General features: G+C 45.0%; 1 protein-coding gene across 4 annotated transcripts in view; it reads left to right on the top strand.

Annotated features, from left to right (window-relative positions):
• Positions 1-4,323: 4,323 nt before the first annotated feature.
• Positions 4,324-13,639, top strand: part of HELZ (helicase with zinc finger) — a 172,473-nt gene continuing 163,157 nt past the window's right edge. For 2 of the 4 annotated variants that reach the window (XM_021670873.2, XM_021670871.2), the window contains exons 1-3: positions 4,324-4,373; positions 5,679-5,734; positions 9,609-9,665. The gene's annotated coding sequence lies outside the window, so the exon portion shown is untranslated. Of the gene's footprint in view, positions 4,374-5,678; positions 5,735-9,608; positions 9,666-9,860; positions 9,908-13,639 lie in introns of all 4 variants that reach the window. The other 2 variants (XM_064369292.1, XM_021670872.2) reach the window with 2 other exon arrangements.

The raw sequence follows: 13,639 nt of genomic DNA, 5'->3' as shown, positions 1-13,639 counted from the left end.
CCAGCACTTTGGGAGGCCAAGGCAGGCAGATCACGAGGTCAGGAGTTCAAGACCAGCCTGACCAACATGGTGAAACCCGTCTCTACTAAAAATATGAAAATTAGCTGGGTGTGTTGGCGGGCACCTGTAGTCCCAGCTACTCAGGGGGCTGAGGCAGGAGAATTGCTTGAACCTGGGAGGGAGAGGTTGCAGTGAGTCGAGATCGTGCCACTATACTCCAGCCTGGGTGACAGAGCAAGACTTCATCTCAAAAAAAAAAAAAAGAATTCAGTTCTTCACATGCTGACTTTGAGATGTCTAAAAGATGTCCAAGTGGAGATGCCAAGATGTTGATAGGAGTCTGAAGCTCAGGGCAAGTCTCTGGATTTGAGCTCTAGGTCGGGGACTCCTTCTTCAGGGTAAACATGGTATTTAAAACCTTGAGACTGAAACAAATGATCAGGGAGTATAGGTGAAGAAGAAAGACCCAAGAATTGAGCTTTGGGACTCTCCAAGCAGCAGAAAATGAAGGCATTGTGGCCGGGGGCAGAGTTTGAGATCAGCCTGGTCAACGTGGTGAAATCCTGTCTCTACTAAAAATACAAAAATTACCTGGGCATGGCGGTGCCAGCTACTTGATAGGCTGAGACAGGAGAATCCCTTGAACCCAGGAAGCGGAGGTTGCAGTGAGCCAAGATCGGGCTGCTGCAGTCCAGCCTGGGCAACAGAGCAAGACAGAGTCACAAAAAAAAAAGGCTGAGTATGGCGGCCCACGCCTGTAATCCCAGCACTGTGGGAGGCTGAGGTGGGTAGATCATGAAGTCAGGAGTTCGAGACCAGCCTGGCCAAGATGGTGAAACCCCAGCTGTACTAAAATTACAAAAAATTAGCCAGGTGTGGTGGCGGGTGCCTGTAATCCCGGCTACTCAGGAGGCTGAGACAGGAGAACTGCTTGAACTCAGGAGGTGGAGGTTGCAGTGAGCTGAGATCATACCACTGCAGTCCAGCCTGGGCAACAGAGCAAGACTCAGTCTTAAAAAAAAAAAAGAAGCCATGGCTAGTGGGGAGTAGAGGAGAAATAAGAAAATGAGGGAAGGAAGAGGGATGTGATGCAGAGGGATTAGTTGGGGCTGTGTGTGTTCATCAGATCAGAATCAGCATTGAGCCAAGTCAATGGTGGCCAAGGGACCTGTTTTCCCCACACCACTGTTCCTATCTGCCTGCCTCTAGCTGTGTGTGGTCAGAGTGGACTGAAGAGACATAAGGCAAGGCCCTCAGCATCTTGCTCCATGCTCTAGCACTCCCTTTCATCAACATGCCCAACCCTGAGAGAAGTTTGGTCATGTACTTGACTAACAACTTGCTGAGCATCTATGTAGGTGCCAGGCCCTGGTCTAGTCACTGAGGCAAATAAGCCAGACGGGGCCTGTGCCCTGATGGAGCCTATGCTCTAACAGGGGTGGGGCAGATGAGAAACAACTAACAGATAAACAAGAGAACTTCTAACACAGGTCAGGTGTTCAGAGTGACTTGCTCTGGCTAGGCGGATTACAAAGCCCTCTTCGAAGAGACCTAAATATGATGAAGGCGGGACCACCTCACACAGGAGCTTATAGGCCATGGTTGAGAATTTGGGTTTTTTTTTTTTTTTTTGAGACGCAGTTGCCCAAGCTGGAGTGCAGTGGCATGATCTTGACTCACTGCAACCTCCACCTTCTGGGTTCAAGCAATTCTCCTGCCTCAGTCTCCCAAGTAGCTGGGACTACAGGCACGGCCACAATGCCAGGCTAATTTCTGCGTTTTTAGTAGAGACAGGGTTTCACCATATTGGCCAGGCTGCTCTCTACTGACCTGGTGATCCGCCCGCCTCGGCCTCCCAAAGTGCTGGGATTACAGGCGTGAGCCACCGCGCCTGGCCTGAGAATTTGGGTTTTTTATTCCAAGTGTGATGAAGAAGGCTTTGGTAGGTTTCAGCAGAGAAGCCTTGATCTGATTTACATTAATCAAAAGTCACAGGGCTGGTCGGGTGGAGGATGCACTGTAGGTACTGAGTGGGGGCTGGGAAAGAGCTGGCAGGCCATCCCAGCTCAGGCAACAGGGGGTGTATTTGACAAGGCTGGGCTTGGATGCGCACACTGGAGACAGCCACACAAACTGAACACTTACTTGGATCAATGCCTATGCAAGGCCAAGAAAAGCTGCCTATCAAAGAAACGTATTTGGGAGGCACAGTCCTTGTCCTTAGCCTATTTCCTGTTTACTTATATCAGGTTGGTGCAAAAGTCATTGTGGCTTTTGCTATTACTTTTGCATTAACCTAATAGTAACCTCAGACTACACACAGAAAGGTGCCATGCAAACTGAACAACCACTGAGTCAATGCATACCAGTTGCTAAATAAGTGCAAAGGAGGAATTGGAAAAGAAGCACCCGGGGTGCCCCCTGGAAAGAGAAGTTGGAGTCTTCTTTAGATGGGCCAAGCATTCCATTTTTCCAGCAGGAGGGGCATGCCTCCCCCTAGCCTAGCCCATGCCCCTGGTGGCTACCTAAGCTGGGCGATCTAAGAACCTGGCTCCAGGCTCCAGTTTCTCCACTCATTTTGAGCTGAGAAGCGGGTGACTCAGGGGAGGTTGCTCCCTAGCACGCAGCGTTCTTGGCTGGGAATGACTCATTACCTCGTTCCCTCCCTCGCGAGTGACCTGGGGCCAATCCCTCAATGTATCTACACCTCACTTTTCTCATCACACCGGGACAATTGCCTGGTGGAGTTTTTGGCTCTCCGGGGGCAGGGCTCCTGTCTGCCACTGTCCAGGTTCCTCCTGAGGCTGCTGATAGGGTCTGGAGGAGCGTAAAACCCTCGGGTAGACCCAAGGCCCAGGCCCTCCCCGTGCACCAAAAGGGGGTTTTATAGCCGGTGCCTGTGCGTTTTTTTAAATGTAGAGCCGTTCAACAGCATTTTGCACCGAATACAATCAGCATTCCTGTCTTGGAGGATTTTCTTTTGGACACCTCCTTGTAAAAACTTGCTTGGGGAAAAAAAAGCAACTGGAGCAGACCTCCAAAGACAGCAAAGCAGGGACCTGAGGTTCTGGGAAGAACGCGGGCGGAGGGTGACAACGGATCTCCGTCGCAAGGGGGACCTGGGCGGCTGGACGCCGGGGCTCCAGGGGACAAGGGGCGACCGCGTCAGGGCCCGGGGTCAGTGCTCTCTGTGCTCGCCCTGCGCAGCCGAAAGCCGGCGCGGTGTCGCGGGGAGAGGATGCCCGGCAGCAGGGGGAAGGCAGGCTGGGGGTGCTCGCCCGGGTCAGAGACCCCGGCCCACGCCGAGGAGCCCCGCACTTTCCAACGCTGCGGGTCGCAGCCCGGAGACGCCGGGCGTCCCCACCTCCCGCCTCCCGAGCTGGAGCGGCGCCCGCGGTTCTCCCCCGGCCCCGTCGCCTGAGTTTGCCGCCGGCCTGGGACCCGCCAGGTGGATCTGGACAGGCGCACCCTGCTCTCCGCCAGGGACCCTCCCCCGAGCCCAGGCGGCCTCCGCGCCCCGCCCCGCCCCGGGCCCGCGCCCCCGATTACCTGCCCCGGAGTCACAGTCCGCAGCCCGGACGCTCAAAGGCGGGATCCGCGGAGCCTGGAGCCACATTCCTAGGGGAGGGGTCTCCACCTAGAGGGTCGCGGATCACGTTACCCGCCGGGAGGAGGAGACCGCGGGAGGCTGAGTAAACCAGGGGTAAAAAGTTGCATTTGGCTCATTCTTTTTTTTTTTTTTTTAAATCGTACTTCGACGCTGGTGGACTCGGGGACACGGCGTCCTCCCAGTTCCCGGAGCCCGACGGCCCCGGGGCGCTTTCTCAGGGCCAGAGGCACCTCTCCGGCCGGCGGGTGCGGAGCTGGTCTGCGGGGCCCTGAAGGCGACCCCGGCTGCCCGCGGGCTTCCTGGAAGCGGGGCCGCAGGAGCAGACACGCTCACATCCACCCGCACAAATAAATCCGTGAGCAGTTCCGCGCCGCCAGCGGCAGGGAAACCGCTGACTGATTCAATGCAGACGCGGGGCGTCTGCCCGGGCAGGAGCGTGGCGGGTCAAGAAGACCGGGCGTGGGGGCAGGGAGGCCGGGGCAGGAGAAAGAGAGAAAACCCCAAAGCCACGTTTCAAAAATGCGGGTGAATTTTCAATGCCCGCCGCCCGGGGAAGGGGTGGGGGCCAGGCTGCGGGCGCCGGGGCCAGCGGGCCACCCGGGGCAACTTTCCGGGCGGGAGGCGCGGCCGGAGGGGGCGGCGCCGGCGGCGGGAGGCGGGAGTCGGGGGCCGGGGGGAGTCACTTTAAAGGCTCTTTCTTACCCATAATGCTTTGTGGGGACGTTGACAAGTGGATCCAAGATGGCGTAGAAAGTAATGACAGGTAAGTCCTGACTTCCCCCTTCTCTGCTGCTGGGGCCGCTCCGCGAGCTCCCGGAGCCCTCCGGGGAGGGGACCCGACTACCCTCCGGTGTCCCAGTCCCGGGGCGCGGCGGCCCCGGGGCAGGCTGTGGGCCGGGGCGGCCCGCGGCGGGGCCTGGGAAGCGGGGCTCTTCGAGGCGAGGCCCGGACGCTGGGGCTGTTTACAGCTTCTTCCCCTACTCAGTCCCCGTCCCCTCCGCTGGGGGCCGCGGCGCCCTGGGCCCTGGCCGGGGAGGGGGCCTTGCACGCCGGGCCCGGGAGCCTGCGGGAGGTTTCTCCGGCCCGGGGCACTCTGGGAGGGGGACTCGAGCCTCCCTGCACGTTCCCCTCCTCTGGGTCGCGGCTGGGGGTGGGGAGCGTGCGGGCCTCCCACGCCCCGCTCGATGCCCCCCTCAGGGCTCGGACTTCTACCGGGTGGGGCGGGGGCCAGAGCTGGGGTCATCGGGAAAAGTGGGTCAGGGGTGCGCTCCCTCCCTCCCCCGCGGAGGGCTTTTGGCCCTCGATTCACTTTCTTCCCCCCTTTCCCCGCCCCCTCCTCGGAAATGCTCTTTGGCCCACAAGCACATCAACAAAAATAAAGATAGGCTCTCTTTTCCTGGAGATTCCTTGAGAGTACTCCAGTACCCTTTTCAAGGGCTCAGAGACTGCAGTCTTACCTAGGGAACTTTGATTCCTCTCCCCCAAATTATTGGAGGCTTCTGCACCCTAGCCTTTGCTGAGAATCCTTCAGACAGGGCAGGAAGCCAGGCTCCTGTGATTCTTCTTGGATCAGGATCCTCAGGTTTTGTTTGCAGTTCAAAAATTGTCATTCCTTCTCCCTCACAACTTACACTTTTCAGGCAAATCATTAATATAATAAAGTGTAACTTCAGAGACAGTGGTGGATTCCTGGAGCGGGGGAAGGAGGGAGGAGTTGTCTGTCTTGCCTAGTTTGTTCTTAATTTTGCTCTTTCTTAAACGCAGATTAATAAAATTTCCTCCTTCATTTCTTTCTGGTTTTGAAAATAAGGTCAGTCTGGGTTGAAAAAGATAACTCTATTATGTTTTTTAGTTTTAAGAGCATGGTGTAATCTATTCTTTTATCTTACTGAAAGGAAATGTTTTAAGGTCAAAAAAACACTCACTTGCAAAGCTACACACTGTACCATTTTTGTAACTTTTTCCATTTCAAATTTAGATGCCCTTTCACTTAAGGCTAATAAAATGTTTGCTACTGATAATGTCTGTTACTGGTGTTGTATAGACACATCTTTTCTATTTGCCTCAGGAATTGGATGAAGTAATTGATCGCTAATGAACTACAGTGCTGGTGAGATGTGTAAGGTGAGACTGCAGTTAAAAATTATTTCCTTTTTTTCCTCCTTTATTTTAATCAATCCGCAAGAGTAAGGCTGAAACTGAGTAATTTGGTGGGGCCATCTTTGTTTTCCAAATATATCACTCAGTCAAATGGGTCTGTGAGCAGAGCTAGATTTAGAAAGGAAAAATATGTTGAATGTACCAATCTTTTCAGTTGCTCTAACATACTCAAACATAGTGGTACTTACTAAGAGCCAAATGTTATTTGCAGCTATTCTTGATCAGTATCTTCACCAGGGGTAATTATACTTTTCCTATTCAAATTTTCTTGCATAACTTTAATTGGATGTCTTAATTTTATTTGTGTTTTGGTTGCTGTCACCTTGTGTACATTTAGTCCTGGTGATTGTGTATATGGATTTTGTGTATCCATGATTTGTGGGACTCCTGTAAAGTACACCCTTTCCATTGGAAAGAATTAGGCGAGTCAATCACTCCTGCTTTTGTTTTCTGAAAAATGGAGTAGTACTTGTCTCTTTAATAATTATTTTGAAATAAAGATGATGGTGTTGAGATCTGTTTAGCTTATTAGGGATAAAACTAGTTTATCATTATGTTCTAATTACACATGGTGTGTAAATTCAAAGTGCTTTATTTAATCTAATTTGTAATGCTTTGGATTTAAAGGATAGTATTGATACAGTGTTAGTGAATAGTTTTCTCTGCTAGAGAGAGGAAGAGAAGTTTGCTACTTTTACATTTTTCACAAGCAGTTTTCTCCACCTAAAATATTTTACTAAGTTTTTTTTTTTTTTTTGGAAAAATGTAATTGTGGTCAGTTGATTAGTTACTGTAGCTTTTTTCCCCCCACACATCTGGGCTTCTGGATTTTGAAATCCTCTCACAAATTTTTCATGTCTGTCACAACATCTGTTTAAGAAGAATAAACTGTGCTTTTTTTTTTTTCTAGATTGAGGCATATAATTGACATTTTGCCTTAAAAAAAATAAGAAAAGGAAGATGGATATAGATTCTTTTGTAAGTGCACATACCACATTTTCTTGTATTTGAAGGCAGCTATGCTCACCACTATACCACCAACGCCATTTTCTTGTATTTGAAACTCAGCAGTGCTTATGTTTACTTCATATAATTTTTATTTTTGGCAGAGCAAATATAGATTTTTAAATTTTTCATTTTGCAGATGCAGGCATATTCCTGCCTTAGACCTCTCAATTTGAACTTTTTACCTTTTTTTTTTTGAAACCTACAGATAACTGTGGAAGGGAGCTGGTGGTCTGCTTTCTGCCTATGGAGATGTTCATTTGTAGTCTAGAATGGACTATTTAGAAGTAGATAATCTTGTGTGGCTAATGTTGTTTGACCTGAATTGTGTCAAGACATTTTCCACAGTTCTCACACATGTAGACTATGTGAAGTGTTAGTATTCATTTCAAAGTGAAGTTAGTGGTTGGCCACCAAACAACTTGTTACACAAAGTATTCTAAAATGGGAAATGCCATAGTATTGAAGGTTGTGGTGAGGTAGAAGTCTGTGTCTCTGAGCTGAATAAAGACATAGCTTTTTTAGTCTGTCCTTTTGGCTGGGAAGCTAGGACACTATTTTTAGGTAAGGCTGTAGTTTTTGAGAGTAAGTACCTTTGTATCAGCTGGTAAACTTGATTATTGCATTTGTTAACAAGTTTCCTTTTCTAATACCATAGATATTAAAATACATTGTCTTAAAGTTGGTGTATATTTATAGACTGTCCAGTTTTCACTGGAAGAGGAGTGATGCTAAAACAACAGGAAAAGTCATTTTTACTTGCAAAGGGCCTCGTGTAATTAAAAAATCTACAGCATATTCATGAAAGGCTAAGAATAGTGCAGAGGGACCTACAAGTAAGTAGCCCAGATCTTATAGATGCACGTGTTCTCTGTTTAAGCAATAGGCTTGGCATTAATATTGCATGCAGATTAGTCTATAATTGTCTGTCAGAGACCCTAAGATCCAAATATAGGCCCCATACGAGAAATAAGGACCTTTGCCTGTTGTTTCAAATGTACAGATTTTGGGACAAGTTTATCAACAATAGTTACCCAAGAGAGGGAGAGGAACTACTTAAAAAATTATAAGCAACTTTTTAGGTTTTATTTTCATTAACCTTAGGTGAATGTACATGTAGATGTAAGCAGATGTAATTGGATTTCTAAGTAATATTTTGAAATGTTTCTACAAGAAAAGTGATACAAGCGGAGAGTATGCCATACCATCTTACCATTCATTTCAGTTAATGAGTGCAGTCAGGGTTACTTCTGTAGCATTGGCTAGAAGCAGCATATAGCATGAAGGTTTATTGCTTTGAGGGTGGCTGGGATAATAGTTTTGAGTAATCCTGAATCTATTAGAAGTTAATATTCCTCTTTTTAAAAAGACCACTATAGATGTAACAGGAAGAATATTACTTATATATACATGTAATAACTGTTTTGGTCAACTTCTAATTGTTTAAAAGAAATGGAAAGTATTTCATACCAGCAGTCATACCAACTTGTTTACTCTTGTAAATTGTACTGGGTCAATTTCTCCAAGTAAGAGCAGGAAATTGTTTGGTTAAAGCAGAGTGTATACATTCATTTTGCCTTTGAACAAAAAGAACTGATTCATCCTCAGGTTCTTCAAAGAATGCATAGCATCTTTTTTGACTAAACCATTCTGAAGTGTGAATGTTTGTGATTTTTGTCATTTCTGTGCCATATTTTAGGTGTTCTTGGAACATCTGAATTTGCCTTTTGGCTTTCTTCTGCAGAAATTCTCTTGGTTGTGATGGAAATGTCCTATAATGCGAGCTTCCTGTCAGTAGGCAATATGTTTAACTAATGTAGTTTAAAAAAACTGTTTACTTTTATGCAAAACTCCTGTGTGCTTATGGTAAACAAGTTTGAGCAGTACTTAAGTTCGTAAAGTAAAAAAGTTTAAAAAAAAAAAAAGCCTCTGTTCTTCTTCCTCTGTCTCTAGTCCTGCTCCCCTTAGCTGACTGTGGTAAACAGCTGGGTGTCATTTAGCTTTTGGAAGACCTCTCTATTCTTGAGATATTCTGGCAGTGTGGAAGTAGAGTGAGAAGTCAGAAAAGGCATGGTCATTGAACCAGAGTTTAGATGTTGTGCAGGGACTATTCTGTTCTTATTTTCTGTGATAAGTAACAATGATAATCTCCCATCAGTTTAAGATAACTGTAATTGGATTGTGAAACACAAAAACAGTTACTTTTTTGGTCAGGTTGGTAGTTTTGGTTTGTTGATCTTTTAAAGAAATATGTGTGAATTGAACTCATGTAATGTTAGAGCTGGTGGGGGTTAATGGTGGTAATGAATTGCCATCTGTTGAATTTTAGGATAAGCTGCACAGTATATTTACTATAGGCTTTTTATAACTCATTATCTCCTTTAATTCTTATAACAACTCACAAGACAATTATTTCCATTTTACAAAGGAAGAAATTCAGGCTTAAGTGTGACTCAACTAACTTAACATCACGAGACCAGTAAAGTAGTGGAGCTGGTGTTCTTTCTGGAAAGCCTGTGCTCTTCTTTCTCTAGCTAGTCTAAGTGACTTCTTTTCCAGATAAGGAAATTTAGGCCTGAAGAAATTAAATGAGTTGCTCAAGGTCACACAGCTCAGAAGTAGCAACATTAAACCAAGCTGCTTTTTTTTTTTAATCTTTGGAGGATTATCTCAAGACTCTTGGTCCAATGCTGGTCATGCTACATTTTATTGAACTACTGTGGACCAAAAGACCATATGCTGGGAATATTAGACACAAATACTTTGGAACTGATACCTTGGTGAATGGTGTTTTCTACTACGTATTAAACAAACTTTCTTCTTTGTCTTTCAGAAATTATAAAGAGCTCTGATGGGCTATTTGGGTGATACCCAGTGCAGTGAACTGCAGGTGAGTAAGGTTTAGGAGAACTTTATTTAGAAAACAAGAATTTTATAATGCCTGAAAAAGATACAAAGAGACTTAATCTAGACTAGAATGGCCAGAAAGAATAAGGTAGGACAGGGTGAAGTGATACAGGGCTGTAGTGAAACAGTGGTAAGGTGAAGGCACAGATCCTAACGGAATTGGTTTCTTCTGGAACAGACTGAATGATGAACAAACTCCAAAGAGACTGCCTGCTGCCTTGTCAGGTTAGTTTTAAAAGAGTGAGGATAGGTTAATCTTCCACTTCTGTTCGGGGCTCAACTTGTCTGCATGCTATTGGAACTTGAGAGTTCTTCAGTTTTTGTGTCAACATTCTTGAGTGGCAATTACTTTGTGCTCTGATGAACTTGGTTAAGTATTGAATTGTTTTTCCTGTTATTTGTTGTTTAAGTAGTGTCATGAATGACTGTATAGATCTAAATACTGAGGACATATCAATAGAAACAAAAGGTTGAACTTTTTTTCCTAGTGGTTGTACTACCTCTATTCATACTACTAGCCTTTCAGATGATTTACCTTTTGCTGAAATACCTGTTAATTAAAGACAGCTTAGTCTTGAGTATATATGATTTCACAGTAGTTAATCTTCTTGGTCAGCTACAGTGTCTTGGTCTTTCATTATTACACTTAGAAAATGGTAATATTACAGAAGTAAATTAGAAGGCTTTTAATACTGTGCTTGTGAAGCATCATAGTTAAAATTATTATTATTATTTTTTTGAGACGGAGTTTCGTTCTTGTTACCCAGGCTGGAGTACAATGGCATGATCTCGCTGACTTGCACCCTCCACCTCCTGTGTTCAAGCGATTCTCCTGCCTCAGCTTCCCAAGTAGCTGGGATTACAGGCATCTGCCACCATGCCTGGCTAATTTTTGTATTTTTGCAGAGATGGGGTTTTACGTGTTGACCAGGCTGGTCTTGAACTCCTGACCTCAGGTGATCCACTCCCCTTGGCCTCCCAAAGTGCTGGGATTACCGGCGTGAGCCACTGTGCCTGGCTTAAAATTATTTTTTAATGAATTTTCAATACTTGTCTTTTGTGAGGTATCTTCATCTCCAGAAAGCTTCAGCCCTTTTTATTTTTTTTTGAGTTGGAGTTTTGCTGTTGTCCAGACTGGAGTGCAATGGCGTGATCTTGGCTCATTACATCCTCCACCTTCTGGGTTCAAGTGATTCTCCTGCCTCAGCCTCCCAAGTAGCCGGGACTATAGGCATGTGCCACCATGCCTGGCTAATTTTGTATTTTTACTAGAGATAAGGTTTCACCATGTTGGTCAGGCTGGTCTTGAACTCCTGACCTCAAGTGATCCACCTGCCTCAGCCTCCCAAAGTGCTGGGATTACAGGTGTGAGCTACTGTACCTGGCTAGCTAGCTTCAGCTCTTAATAAAATGACTTTCCATCCTCTCTTTTGCACTCTGGCTGTGTAAGACTTAAAAGAATATCTCCAGCTACTTTTTACTCATCTAGTTTAAGCTGGACTTTTTAACTTTGTGTTTTTTGTAGTTAAAAAAAAAATCTATCTATGTTTTGCTTTTAGTTGTTCTCAGGTCTCCTTGGCCCCTGGTTCTTTAATTTATCTGAGTCCATACTGCCTTTTAACTGATACAGTCCACTGCTAAGTCAGCAAGTTGGCCTTGAGAATCCCAGAGACTTTAATGTGGCAATACTGTATATTTTTAGGGTTTACAGTGAAACTTGGGCTGACTACTTGCTGATTGTTAAAGTGATAAGTAAATTGTTAAAGTAATAAATAAATGTTAACCTAATAAATAATTTTTTTTTAAGAGGAGTCTTGCTCTGTTACTCAGGCTGGAGTGCACCGGTGGGGTCTAGGCTCACTGTAACCTCTGCCTCCTGGGTTCAAGCGATTCTCCTGCCTCAGCCTCCCAAGTAGCCAGGACTTTGCCATGTTGGTCAGGCTGGTCTCTAACGCCTGACTTTAGGCGATCTACCTGCCTTGGCCTCCCAAAGTGCTGGGATTACAGGCATGAGCCACCATGCCCACCCAAGTTCTTTGTTTCTTGAGTGTATGCTCGTTTTGCATGATTTGTCTCCTACTGGTTCATAGGGATGATCACAGGACCAATTGAGGCAGTTTGCTGGTCCTTGAAAAACTGGGATCTGGGTTAGTTACAGGTCATCATGACCAAGGAGAGTATGAAATCACTCAGTCAAGGCCAAAGTGAGCCGTAGAAGGGAGGGGGGGTCCTTTTGAAACTTTATCAGACTTGTGTCCTTGTTGGAACTTTCTTACTTAGTGTTGAATAAATTGATATTAAATAAATTGTTCAATGTTGGGTTATTAATAGAGTTGATTTTCTTTTTGGCATTTCATTTCAAAATATACATTTTTATTCATTTTAAATTATGGTATATTATAGTTTGTTTTTAAAAACTTATTAGATCATGAAACATTTACGTCTTATAGATTTTATAATTTAAACTTATATATTGAAAGGCTGCAAAAATAATTTCGTCAAGTGATGCTACAATTTGCCTAAGTCTTTTTATGTTACATATGTATACTGCTCTCTGGCTGGTTTTCAGTTAACACCTTAACCTACATCATTGTAGATACTGTTTTATTTTTTCTAATGATATCTTTAGGGTAAATTTTGCAGTGCAGTATTGTGTTAGAGGGTATAAATGTTTTTATGCCTCCTCACATATATCGTCATACTGTTTTCAAAGGTGTTACACCAGTTTGCGTTCCTAACAGATATATGAATATACCTGTTTCACCATACGTAGGACAGAAACCCGTTTTTTCCTCAGAAGCTTTTGTGAATTTAATAGTGTAAAATGGCACTTACATTTCTTTGTTATATAGTGTTGAATTTAACTGTTTGAGCCTCTTTATGGTGAATTGTTTGTTGATACCTGTTGCTTTATTATGCAATTAACTATTGTGAGCTTTGAATGGTAAGGCTAGTATAACATGGTCAGTAAAAAATGTTCATAAGAGAATATGGTGGAAATGGTAAGTAATCTTGGGAATAGTGGTTGAAGGGGAACAGATGGATTATTTCAAGATTCAGTTCAGCAAGTATTTATTGGGCATCTACTGTGAGCCACTTTGTATCACAGTGTCTTCTGAGTGGTTCTTAAGTAATTGTGGTGGTATGTGCTGGGTTGAAGCAGGACACTGCTTGAGACTTGGCCATTTGTGGGTTCTGGCTTCTGTTGTCTCTCTGTGGCTGCTTGGATTGCTGAGAAGACCACCACTGTCTAGGCCATCTTTAACTCATTCAGGGCATACCAATGTGCCAAAGCACAGAGCTTTGAGAAGCTCTGTTCTGAGGAATACAGAGATAAAGGAAACATCGTTCCATTGAGAAGGAACTAATCATCTGTAGAGAGAATAGGGGCACCCTCAAATGAAAGGACTAACAGGAATTTAATAGGTGTCAATGAAGGGGGCTATACAAGGTACTTAGGGATTAAGTGGAGGGAGTGATACTGCCCCCTTGGGGATATGAGAGAACACTTCAACTGAAGAGGTGGCATTTAAATCACACCACCAGGAAGCTGAGAAGCAATGGGAAGGGGCATTCTGGAGGGGAGTCTGGGGGTTATGTCAGAAATGTGGGTGTGAGGAAATTGCATCTCCAAGTTACCTGGGTCCTGGGGTACATAAAGGAAAATAATGTAAGGTGGGACTGCCAATAGGTCAGGACTGGGTTTTGGAGAGTTTTTTTTTTTTTAATATTTAACTTTTTGTTATTTTTATGTTTTATAGAGATGGGGGTCTTGCTGTGTTGCCCAGGCTATCTTGAACTCCTGGCCTGCAGCACTCAGCCTTCCAAAGTGCTGGGATTACAGGCCTAAGCCACTATGCTTGGCCTTGGAGTTTCTTAAATGTCAGGCTAAGGACCAGTATGATGGATTGTAGGGAAGAGAATTCAGAGGCAGAGACTTTAGTTGGGTTCATAGTA

This window comes from Aotus nancymaae, unplaced genomic scaffold (assembly GCF_030222135.1).
Source record: "Aotus nancymaae isolate 86718 unplaced genomic scaffold, 86718_ANA_hifiasm-v0.15.2.pri h1tg000089l, whole genome shotgun sequence".
Lineage (NCBI taxonomy): Eukaryota > Metazoa > Chordata > Mammalia > Primates > Aotidae > Aotus > Aotus nancymaae.
The sequence above is the reverse complement of the archived record's forward strand: the minus strand, read 5'-3'. Positions and strand labels throughout refer to the sequence as shown.